Genomic DNA, 12,530 nt, shown 5'->3' on the forward strand with positions numbered 1-12,530 from the left:
TGCAAGAGCTTCATGTCAAAGGTGTATTAGGAGTCTCAACCCCCGGGCGTGGAGAATGAAAACAGGCATAAGTCACTGGGATTACAAGAAACTGGAGGTTTTCTACACATGGAAAGCAAACTACAGGAGGAAAACCAGGCCACCCAATCAGTGAAGGAGAGATTTGCACATCAAAGACTCAGTTTCCTTGTTGCTGCTTCCTGCTTTCCCTTGTTCTGCCCATGTTGCTCCCTCACTGGGGTGACATGCTGCCTTTCAGGAACTTAACTCTAGTGTAACAGCCCGGCCTCCTACAGTCCTCTGTGTGGGGGCTGATGTTTCTGCTATTTCTTCTTGTCTACTTGAAATACTATGTGTCTACTAAATGCTGCATCTCCTGTCACCGGTGAGTTTTAGTCTAGGCCTAAGAGACCTTTCGCACACTCTCTTCACAATCAAATCATGCTGTGCTTCCTGGAATAGGCACAGTGACCCGCTGTGTTGGCAGATGTATGAACTGATGCTGCTCTTATAGTCCCTCAGTTCATGGCACACTGGCAGCACTGGGGTCAAGGCCAGGTGGACTGAGCACTGTGATCTGTCCCCGTGACTCCTCTCACACATGTGGTCTGCAAGTGTTCTCTGCTACAGGAGAGGGGACATCTGAGTCATGAGTCAGGGGTGGCTGAGGGTCCACAGTGCTCTTGTGCCTCTGAGGATCCAGTAACTCAGAACTGAGGATGACGAAGGAGGGGCAGACAGGTTAGAGATTGTGGGTGACAAAGCCTATGTGGGTGGTGTATTGTACCAAAGTGAAAAGATATGTGGCAGGGGGGAACTTTCAGGTCCTGGCACATGATGGTGGAGGAGGACCTAGGCTGGAGGTGAAAGCATTCTGCAGAAAATTGAGAAATTTCACACATGTATCAATAATAATATTTAATGTAAGAAATCAATTCCCTAATAAAATATTTAAAAAAAAACATATGGTGTTCAATTTTCAGACTGCAGGGCTTAGTGGAAAATTACTGACAGTAATTTTGTGCCTCAGGAAGATACAGACTGAGCTCCAGCTTGAAAACAGCCGCCCACTGCTGTGACCACTGCATCTCTGTTCCCGGGGTTCTCTCAACACAGCAGGAGGTTAGCAAGGTCCAGAGCCTGCAGACCCCGGAAAACAGATGCTGTTAAGGACAATAGGTGATGTCCTTGGCCAATGGGAGTCTGGGGGGTGCACCATGACTAGGGGTCCCTCAAGTCTGGGATGGGCATTGAGGACAGGATACCCCACCTCTGTGCTTAGTGCTGGGGAACCAGCAGAGCTGCTGCAGAACTCAGGGTCAGCATGAGCTTCCGGTGTCTCAGGGAACCTGCCTGTGCACCCAGGGCTCAGGTACAGGATGTTCACAGGCCTGAGCCAATCCTCCAGGACATCCCAACCCTTGGGCCTGTACTCCTCAGGGTGTGCATGTCTGGGCCGTTACTCCCACAGGTCCTGCTCTGGTTCTGGTGGAGAAGCAGTCTGAGAGGAGCACCTCCTGTTTTTTGGGTTTGCTTCCAAAGCCATGAGGACACCTAGAGACGGCCCTTCCAGCCCTCACAACTCAAAGGGATGCTCAGCAGATAGAGAGCCAGTGTCACTCCAGATAGGCATCAAGGATGTATGAGCCTCCTTCATTGTGAAAAGCAACAAGAAAGAACACAGAAATGAAATATTGCTGGCTGAGCTATTGTCATTATTACATGTGGGGTCAGTGCAGACCCAAGGACTCATGAAGGGCAGCGATCACGCCATCACAAAATCACCTCCTTGGCCTGAGTTTTATTTTATCTTAAACAGAGGAAGACAGGGCTGGGAATATAGCATGCATATACAAATAACTTTCATGCATGAGAGGCTCTGAAGTCTCAAGTTCAAATCTAGCACCACGATATGCCACACTGAAGAGTGCTCTGTTTCTGTCATTAACATAACATAAATAAAATATTGTAGGGGCTAGGCAATGACCCACTCAGTTGATGAACATAATACTCCATACAAGAAGCCACACTGAAGGCTCAATCCTTATGTACAAGGGGACAGCTTCACAAATAGTGAAGTCTCTCTCTCTCTCTCTCTCTCTCTCTCCCTCTCTCTCTCTCTCTCTCTCTCTTCCTCTCCCCTCTCAATTTCTCTGTGTCTATTATAATATATATATTAGGAGGGGAATATTAGCTCAAGCTTCAGAACAGATCTTCAAAGAATCTTGGGACAGAAAGGAGCTTTCTCGTCCTATTTAAAACTCTGACACCATCTCCTCAGACAATATCTTTGGTCCACCTGCATGTTAGCTGTTGGACTCAGGCAAAAGTTAGTGAAGTCGTGGGCCCCTTGGAATATACCTAAAATTGACCTACTTTCTCCAGAATGGAGACCCCAAATCTCAGCTGCTCTATTCTTGCCTTTAGGTTCCTGATTATTAAATAATTTATTCTGTTTTATATCTTAAGGCTTTTTCAGCCACCAGGTTGCAGATGCTACATTGACACCAACGGACTTCACAGGACAAATGACCTCAACAATGTGTCCTGGAACCCCACCTCTCCGGATCCCTGCCCTACTAGGGAAAGAGAGAGACAGGATAATATTTTGGGGACCCAACGTGGCCACCTGCAAAGGTCTTCCTAAGGTTCTTTGTAGTTTCGATGTATAGAAATTTTCACAGGACACAAATTCAAGGGTGCAATTACTGGATCCTTTATTTAGCTGTGCCAAGTATAGATTTTAGGAAAAAGAAAAGAGACTCAGGAAAAATATGCCCCAAGGGCCTATGGACCCAAAAACAAAGTGAGAGAAGCAGTGAAACAAAAGACCTCTCTTCATCCTTCTGTCCCCCAGTTATATCCCTTCTGACGTCATTCAGGCACACTCTTTTCTTTGGCTCCTCACTCTTTCTATAGTGCAAAAGTAGCTCTCCACCAATGAAAAATTCACTTTTCATGTACAAATCTCTATGCTATAAGGATGTGTCCCTGTTCCAAGTGTGTGAACTTAGAAAAAAATAATCCTCAGGAGCTCCTTTCCCTGAGTGCTCCCTCAACATTGAGCTATGGATCAACGTGTCAATACCCATGTCCAGAGGAGAAGCGTTTACAGAAGGCTTCCATGTTCTGCACCCCATAATTATCCTGAGTCCATACTCCCAGAGGGAAAAAGGGAAAGCTTCCAATAGAGAGGTTGGCATACAGAACTCCGGTGGTGCGAACAGTGTGGAATTATACCTCTCTTATCCTATGGTCTTCTTGGTCATTATTAAATCAATAATTAAAAAAAAGAAATAACGAATGGAGAGGTGAAGAAAGTGGAGCACGGGTGGCTGTAGAGGGTAGGAACATGAGGTGGAGGCAGGGAAGCTGCCTGGCTGGGGGCAGTGGAGACAGGGAAACAGTCCTGGAGCCCAGCTCCCCTCTGCCTCTCCCTTGACATTGGTGTGAGGAGAAGGGAAGAGTGTCAGGAGGATCAGTGACACCTCAGACACACCTCGGTGACACCCAGCTGGAAACTGGTGGTGGAGTTTCTTCAAGGAGGTGTGGTTGCTGTGTAGCTAGACTCTGACCCTCAGGTCTCTTCTCTCCTTCACAGACATGAAGTATAGTGACCTGCTTTCCCTCCTGCCAGCTAAGGACGTGTTGGGGCAGGAGGAAGAGCAATGTCCCTTCACACAGTCCCTCCTGACTGAACATAGTTTATTATCTCAAAACTTGCTGTGGCTCTTGGTTGGACCTGTCATTTTCCTGTTTGCTGTTTGTCCTTTTGTTTTTGTTTTTAACCCGAGGTTATCATTGGGCTCAGTGCTTGCATGAGGATTTCACCATTCTTGGTAGACATTAGTTTATATTTTTTATTCTTTCTAATAGAGACAGAGAGAAATGGGGAAGGCAGGGTGAGGGACAGATAAACATTTGGCAGCATCTTTCCAAAGTTTTGAAGTTCTCTCCTTAAAGGTGGGGATGAGGCCTTGAACTCAGGTCTTTATGCATGGTAATGTGTGTGCTCAACTGGGTGCACCACTACCTGGCCCCTCACTCTCCTGTCTATGCAATAAACACCAGCTGTTCCTGTCCACCTTCTGAGGTTGTCTTTGTGTCCATCCATTGCATAATGCACTGTCTGTGGCTTCTCATGGAAATTGGTGTGATGGTTGAGAGGATATAAAGAGACATCCTCTAAAGCAAGTTGATGAATACACCATGATTTCTGGAAGTGAGAGGGATGCCAGAAATCTCCTCAGTGCTCCTCTGACACTTTCTGAAGAAGTCTTGTGGTACATTCTTCTATTTCACTGCCACAAGAAGGTCTTCACATATGTAGCAGACTGTTCATAGGACACCTTGAAGACATTGTCACAGAAACATTTCTGAAAAATGCTAGGAATATAGTCGTGCCTTCTGACTAAGTTATGCTCACCCTTCCACTGTAGGGAAAACAATGCCATCAATAATGAGTAGAAACAGCAATTGCAGCAAGATCTATACGAAAGGAAGGGTTTCTCCTCCCTGCTCTGTCAGCTCCTCCAGGGTCTCTTCACCCATTAGGGGCCCTGCAACACCCAGGGTCAGGACTTCCTGCAATAGCAGCTAGCCAACAGGCACACAACACACCCAATAATATATACTTCAAGACTGGGGCAAACTCCAGCACTCAACCTCCACTGTGAACCATCACTAAGAAGACCAATGCCAGATGCACTCACTGGGCTAGAGACTTAGCCATGACCTCTAGATCCACCAAGCACATGGCCAGCCAGGAACACCTGGAGGAGCTGAGCTCACACTGCACATTCTTTGCCATCACACAAGCTGTGCTGGAAGCAGACAGCAGGGTCTGGGCAGTGCTCTTGCTGGAGTGTTTAACCTGAGCTCAGTCAGGAGGGAATTCTCAGACAACCACAGAATTTAGACCTCATAGTTAGACAACTAACCTGTCTGTCTGCAAATTTCCCAGGTCACCACCAATAAGATGAAGAAAAGGAAGGAAATATTGGAGAATCAGAGGGTCAAAATAGTGGTATTACTTAATTTTTGTCCTTCTGAACACAGAACATTTCCTCTTTTTGTGTGGCCTTGGTGATGGTGACATGAGTTGTCTGTAGACAACAGGTGAGTGTCTGACGAACTGGTACACTTCTGCAGCTACGTAGTGATGTCCTCAGAATTGAATTCAAGCTCACCCTTTAGCCATAACATGCAATGTTAATAGCATGTGCTTCCTGCTACAACCCACACAGAGAACAACAATGTGCAGTTTGTTCATAACCTTGATGATGACTTCTTCTTGTGATATTAGTTGCTTTGCTGAGGGGATTACAAGCCTTCTCATTGTAAAGTCCTAGTGTCTTATTTCTATTAACTATGAAGTCATTTCTTAAGGGTGATTCGATATTCCATCACACCATTTTAAATATTTATCTAAGAATTGATGATACATTTTGTCTCTATATACCTATTGCTATATTCCCATTTCTTTTTAAAAACATTTTCTTTATTTTATTTTTGAGAGAGATGGAGAGAAATTGAGAGAGAGACCAGAGCACTGCTCAGCACTGGCTTATGGTGGTAGGGGGAATTGAACCTAGGACTTTGGAACCCCAGGCATGAAAGTCTCTTTGCACAGCCATTATGCTATCTCCCCCACCCTATATTCCCACTTCTATAGTGGTAATTTGACAATTAACCTTTACAACTCACATGGAGGACAAGAGTATGCAATTCATCCATTACCACTATTGTCTTTGTCCTTGTGATGATCTTTCTATTGTGCTAAGGGGGCTAAAGACCTGCTCATTAAAATGCCCCCAGTGTTATTTTTGTAACTACTGATTTATTACATTAATGGTCCTTTGATAGTGTAGAATATCTTCTACTTATCATTGTAAAAAGATTTCCATCTCTTGTGATACCTGTTATAGTCAATAATTTGTCCTTACGTATAAATTGATAATTTTATAATTCAATTCTTCTTTATGATTCTTTTCACTTACACTTTATTATGGAAAAGAATATTGACACACCCCTCTATAGAAGAAAAATTTTATTTTACTACTACTTCTTAAAACATTTAATTCAAACCTAATCAATTTTAAATGAGGGTTCTTTGGACAAATGAGCTCACCAATGTACCCCAGGAACCCCATCTTCCAGACCCTGACCCACTAGGGAAAGATAGAAACAGGCTGGGAGTATGGATCAACCTGCCAACACCTATGTCCAGCGGAGAGGCAATTACAGAAGTCAGACCTTCCACCTCCTGCACCCCATAAGGACCTTGGGTCCATACTCTCAAAGGGATAAAGAATAGGAAAGCTTCCAATGGAGAGGATGGGATGCGAAACTCTGATGGTGGAAATTGTGTAGAATTGTAACCCTCTGACTGTCCTAAGGTCTTGTTGATCATTATTAAATCAATTCTTTAAAAAAAAGAAAGAAAAATGATGGCTGGTCCTCCTGTCTGTAGATATGATGGGCTTTCTATATAGACCTCATACCAAAACCGCACTGTCACATTCCACAAGTGTTCTTTTCTCCTGTTGACACTCTGTGAATAGGGTGGCCTTCCACATCTGAGTTTCAGAGCGTACACACACTAAAAAGTAAGCCCTAGTGATTTCCTTAAGATTTAATTCAGCGTAAACTTTTCAGGAATAACATGTCACAAATAGTGTGCTTACTCCCTGTCACAACCCACACTAGACCAAGAATGTGTCTATCACTGTTGTGGTGACTTTATTCTTCAGATTATTTACAGTTGTGATCATCTTGGGGACTTTGTTGAGGAAATAAAAAACTGTTCACTGTAAAGACCCACCCTTTCCATTCTATAACTATTCAGTCATTTCTTGAATGGTACCCTCATATCCTAAACATTTCCTCTAACAATGGAATTTCTGTAAAAAAAAAAAAAAAGCAAATCATCATCACATTCCATTCCCAAGAAAGCCAACTGTTATTTTTCTATGCTTACATTTTTACATTTATACATTTGTAATTTACTAATTTTATTTTTTATAATTATGCTTACTGGTATTGTGCTATGATAAAGAACACTCTTCCTCTCTTCCTCCTCAATAAAAGCTTTGTTTACTTGACTGTGACTCCGAAATATTTTAAATCCACTGCTATAATCCATTCTTGTCACTAAAATAACCACTGAATTGGTCTCCTGACTGCAGACTTGAGATTCCTTCTTCACAGTCTGTGTGCTAGCAACACCGGGGCCTGACACACTCTCATCTACCTCACAGAGTGGACCTGGGAGCCTAGCACTCATTATTCCTTCCCCATCCTGTATACAAACTTTCAGAGAAATTTAGGACTTCTTAATGGAGTTATGGTAGGAAAGGTGGTATGACTTCTAGTCCATGACTCCAAGCAGACCATCTAAAAAATGAAAAGCTCCGCAGCCCTATTTCTGGCCATTATTACAGCCTCTGGAGCATAAGTGTTCAGAGCTCATGCTCCACACACACCAAGCACACAGGCCTCGATCTTTGCTGGAGCTGCTGACCCTCTGCAAAGAGTATGGCTCTCCACATAGAGCCTCATACACTCAACAGCCTAAATAAAATAAAAGCCCTGCTGGGAACAATGCACAAAAGTAGTTAGTTCTGGGCACCTTGAGACACAAGTTCAGCTTTGTAATTATGATTCAGGCAACTGTAATGTTTGTCTTTAAACAAATTAGGGAACCCCAGGAGCATAGCAACACATTAGTGACAGAACAAAGTTGATCACAAGCAGAGACTCCCTATATAGCCTTGATCTGACTCCATCATCCAGACACGTCAGCAAATGAAATGTGTAATTTTAAAATCAGTTTGAACCAGTTGATCCAGAACTTTGTAATATATATTTTCACAGTAACACAAGTAAGCACATCCTTAAAAAGTAATAATAAAGGAAAGGTGACATGTGGAGCAGAATTTCCCATCAGTCATTTTTGATGGAAGACTTTCCAATCAGGATACAAGAACATTGAGATAAAAGCAAGAGCTAGATTTGGGAGACAGCATAATAGTTATACAAAAGACTTCCATGACTAAGGCTCTGAGGTGCCCCTGGTTTGATACCCAGGCAGAGCTGAATAGTGGTCTGGTTTGTCTCATTATAAATAAATGCATAAAAAAATTTTAAGTGAGAAAGAAAAAAGAAAGGATGGAGAAAAGTAAATAAGTGAGAGGGATGGAGAGGGAGAGAGAGAGAGAGAGAGAGAGAGAGAGAGAGAGAGAGAGAGAGACTTGGGCTGAGTGACTAACTGGCTCTTTGCCCTGTAGACAAAAAGCACAATCTGCCCCCCACCCCTGCAACTTCCCACAACAACACAGAATGAGGAGGCAGACATTGCCTCCAGCATCTCCCATTCTTGCCCCTACACCCAGATTCCCCCCACCCCCAGGGATTCCTCAGAGGAGTAGCCTGTTCTCAACACTGTACTCCTGAGTGGCCAGCTCCACTGAGAAGATGGTTCTTTCCCCCAGTTGGATCTCACAGCCCAGAGACCCTGAAAAGGATGCTGGCATCCATCATCAAACTCCGCAGACCTCCCATGCATGTGGAGGGAGAGCTGTTCCCCCTGGCTGGCTTCCCTAGGCTGAACCCCATCACCTACCTATGGCTCTCCCTGACATATGGGATGTGGGGGAGCTGGCCCTGCCTAGCCATGACAGTCACTTCCCATTGCTCTTCCTCCTGCCCCAATATGTCCTTAGCTGGGAGGAGGAAAAGGAGGTCACTATACTCCATGTCTGTGAAGGAGAGAAGAGACCTGTGGGTCAGAGTCTAGCTACACAGCAACCACACCTCCTTGAAGAAACTCCACCACCAGTTTCCAGCTGGGTGGGTGTCACTGAGGTGTGTCTGAGGTGTCACTGATCCTCCTGACACTCTTCCCTTCTCCTCACACCAATGTCAAGGGAGAGGCAGAGGGGAGCTGGGCTCCAGGACTGTTTCCCTGTCGCCACTGCCCCCAGCCAGGCAGCTTCCCTGCCTCCACCTCATGTTCCTACCCTCTAAAGCCACCCGGGCTCCACTTTCTTCACCTCTCCATTCTTTATTTCTTTTTTTTTTTTTTATTGATTTAATAATGACCAAGAAGACCATAGGATAAGAGAGGTATAATCCCACACTGTTCGCACCACCAGAGTTCTGTATGCCAACCTCTCTATTGGAAGCTTTCCCTTTTTACCTCTGGGAGTATGGACTCAAAATAATTATGGGGTGCAGAACATGGAAGCCTTCTGTAAACGCTTCTCCTCTGGACATGGGTATTGACACGTTGATCCATAGCTCATTGTTGAGGGAGCACTCGGGGAAAGGAGCTCCTGAGGATTATTTTTTTCTAAGTTCACACACTTGGAACAGGGACACATCCTTATAGCATAGAGATTTGTACATGAAAAGTGAATTTTTCATTGGTGGAGAGCTACTTTTGCACTATAGAAAGAGTGAGGAGCCAAAGAAAAGAGTGTGCTGGAGTGACGTCAGAAGGGATATAACTGGGGGACAGAAGGATGAAGAGAGGTCTTTTGTTTCCCTGCTTCTCTCACTTTGTTTTTGGGTCCATAGGCCCTTCGGGTATCCTTTTCCTGAGTCTCTTTTCTTTTTCCTAAAATCTATACTTGGCACAGCTAAATAAAGGATCCAGAAATTGCACCATTGAATTTGTGTCCTGTGAAAATTTCTATACATCGAAACTACAAAGAATCTTAGGAAGACCTTTGCAAGTGGCCACGTTGGGTCCCCAAAATATTATGCTGTCTCTCTCTTTCCCTAGTAGGGCAGGGATCCGGAGAGGTGGGGTTCCAGGAACATTGTTGAGGTCATTTGTCCTGTGAAGTCCGTTGGTGTCAATGTAGCATCTGCAACCTGGTGGCTGAAAAAGCCTTAAGATATAAAACAGAATAAATTATTTAATAATCAGGAACCTAAAGGCAAGAATAGAGCAGCTGAGATTTGGGGTCTCCATTCTGGAGAAAGTAGGTCAAGTTTAGGTATATTCCAAGGGGCCCACGACTTCACTAACTTTTGCCTGAGTCCAACAGCTAACATGCAGGTGGACCAAAGATATTGTCTGAGGAGATGGTGTCAGAGTTTTAAATAGGACGAGAAAGCTCCTTTCTGTCCCAAGATTCTTTGAAGATCTGTTCTGAAGCTTGAGATAATATTCCCTCCTAATATATATATTATAATAGACACAGAGAAATTGAGAGGGGAGAGGGAGAGAGAGAGAGAGAGCAAGAGAGAGAGAGACTTCACTATTTGTGAAGCTGTCCCCTTGTACATAAGGATTGAGCCTTCAGTGTGGCTTCTTGTATGGAGTATTATGTTCATCAACTGAGTGGGTCATTGCCTAGCCCCTACAATATTTTATTTATGTTATGTTAATGACAGAAACAGAGCACTGTTCAGTGTGGCATATCATGGTGCTAGGTTTGAACTTGAGACTCAGAGCCTCTCATGCATGAAAGTTAATTGTATAAGCATGCTATTTTCCCAGCCCTGTCTTCCTCTGTTTAAGATAAAACAAAACACAGGCCAAGGAGGTGATTTTGTGATGGCGTGATCGCTGCCCTTCATGAGTCCTTGGGTCTGCACTGGCCCCACATGTAATAATGACAATAGCTCAGCCAGCAATATTTTATTTCTGTGTTCTTTCTTGTTGCTTTTCACAATGAAGGAGGCTCATACATCCTTGATCCCCATCTGGTGTGACACTGGCTCTCTTTCTGCTGAGCATCTCCTTGAGCTGTGAGGGCTGGCAGGGCCGTCTCTAGGTGTCCTCATGGCTTTGGAAGCAAACCCAAAAAACAAGAGGTGCTCCTCTCAGACTGCTTCTCCACCAGAACCAGAGCAGGACCTGTGGGAGGAACGGCCCAGACATGCACACCCTGAGGATCAGAGGCCCAAGGGGCTGGGGTGTCCTGGAGAACTTGGCTCAGGCCTGTGCACATCCTGTACCTGAGCCCTGGGTACACAGGCAGGTTCCCTGAGACACCAGAAGCTCATGCTGACCCTTAGTGTCTGTCTGCAGCAGCTCTGCTGGTTCCCCAGGACTAAGCACAGAGGTGGGGTATCCTGTCCTCAATGCCCATCACAGACTTGAGGGACCCCTAGTCATGGTGCACCCCCCAGACTCCCATTGGCCAAGGACATCACCTATTGTCCTTAACAGCATCTGTTTTCCGGGGTCTGCAGGCTCTGGACCTTGCTAACCTCCTGCTGTGTTGAGAGAACCCCTGGAACAGAGATGCGGTGGTCACAGCAGTGGGCGGCTGTTTTCAAGCTGGAGCTCAGTCTGTATCTTCCTGAGGCACAAAATTACTGTCAGTAATTTTCCACTAAGCCCTGCAGTCTGAAAATTGAACACCATATGTTTTTTTAAAAATATTTTATTAGGGAATTGATTTCTTACATTAAATATTATTATTGACACATGTGTGAAATTTCTCAATTTTCTGCAGAATGCTTTCACCTCCAGCCTAGGTCCTCCTCCACCATCATGTGCCAGGACCTGAAAGTTCCCCCCTGCCACATATCTTTTCACTTTGGTACAATACACCACCCCCATAGGCTTTGTCGCCCACACTCTCTAACCTGTCTGCCCCTCCTTCGTCATCCTCAGTTCTGAGTTACTGGATCCTCAGAGGCACAAGAGCACTGTGGACCCTCAGCCATCCGTGACTCATGACTCAGATGTCCCCTCTCCTGTAGCGGAGCACACCTGCAGACCACAGGTGTGAGAGGAGTCACGGGGAAAGATCACAGGGCTCAGTCCACCTGGCCTTGACCCCAGTGCTGCCAGTGTGCCATGAACTGAGGGACTATAAGAGCAGCATCAGTTCATACATCTGCCAACACAGCGGGTCACTGTGCCTATTCCAGGAAGCACAGCACGATTTGATTGTGAAGAGAGTGTGCGAAAGGTCTCTTAGGCCTAGACTAAAACTCACCGGTGACAGGAGATGCAGCATTTAGTAGATACATAGTATTTCAAGTAGACAAGAAGAAATAGCAGAAACATCAGCCCCCACACAGCAACTGTAGGAGTCCAGGCTGTTACACTAGAGTTAAGTTCCTGAAAGGCAGCATGTCACCCCAGTGAGGGAGCAACATGGGCAGAACAAGGGAAAGCAGGAAGCAGCAACAAGGAAACTGAGTCTCTGATGTGCAAATCTCTCCTTCACTGATTGGGTGGCCTGGTTTTCCTCCTGTAGTTTGCTTTCCATGTGTAGAAAACCTCCAGTTTCTTGTAATCCCAGTGACTTATGCCTGTTTTCATTCTCCACGCCCGGGGGTTGAGACTCCTAATACACCTTTGACATGAAGCTCTTGCAAAGTTTCACTGACATTTCTTCTATAAATTTTAGAGTTTCTGGTCTAATATTCAGATCCATTTTGATGTGACTTTGGTGTATGGTGTTAAGTGGAGTTCTAGTTTCACTATCTATGCATAACTGGTACATATCTACAAAAAATGTAAAATAAACCAATTTAAAAGTAGGCAAAATATCCAAAAA

This window comes from Erinaceus europaeus, chromosome 11 (genome assembly GCF_950295315.1).
Source record: "Erinaceus europaeus chromosome 11, mEriEur2.1, whole genome shotgun sequence".
Taxonomy (NCBI): domain Eukaryota; kingdom Metazoa; phylum Chordata; class Mammalia; order Eulipotyphla; family Erinaceidae; genus Erinaceus; species Erinaceus europaeus.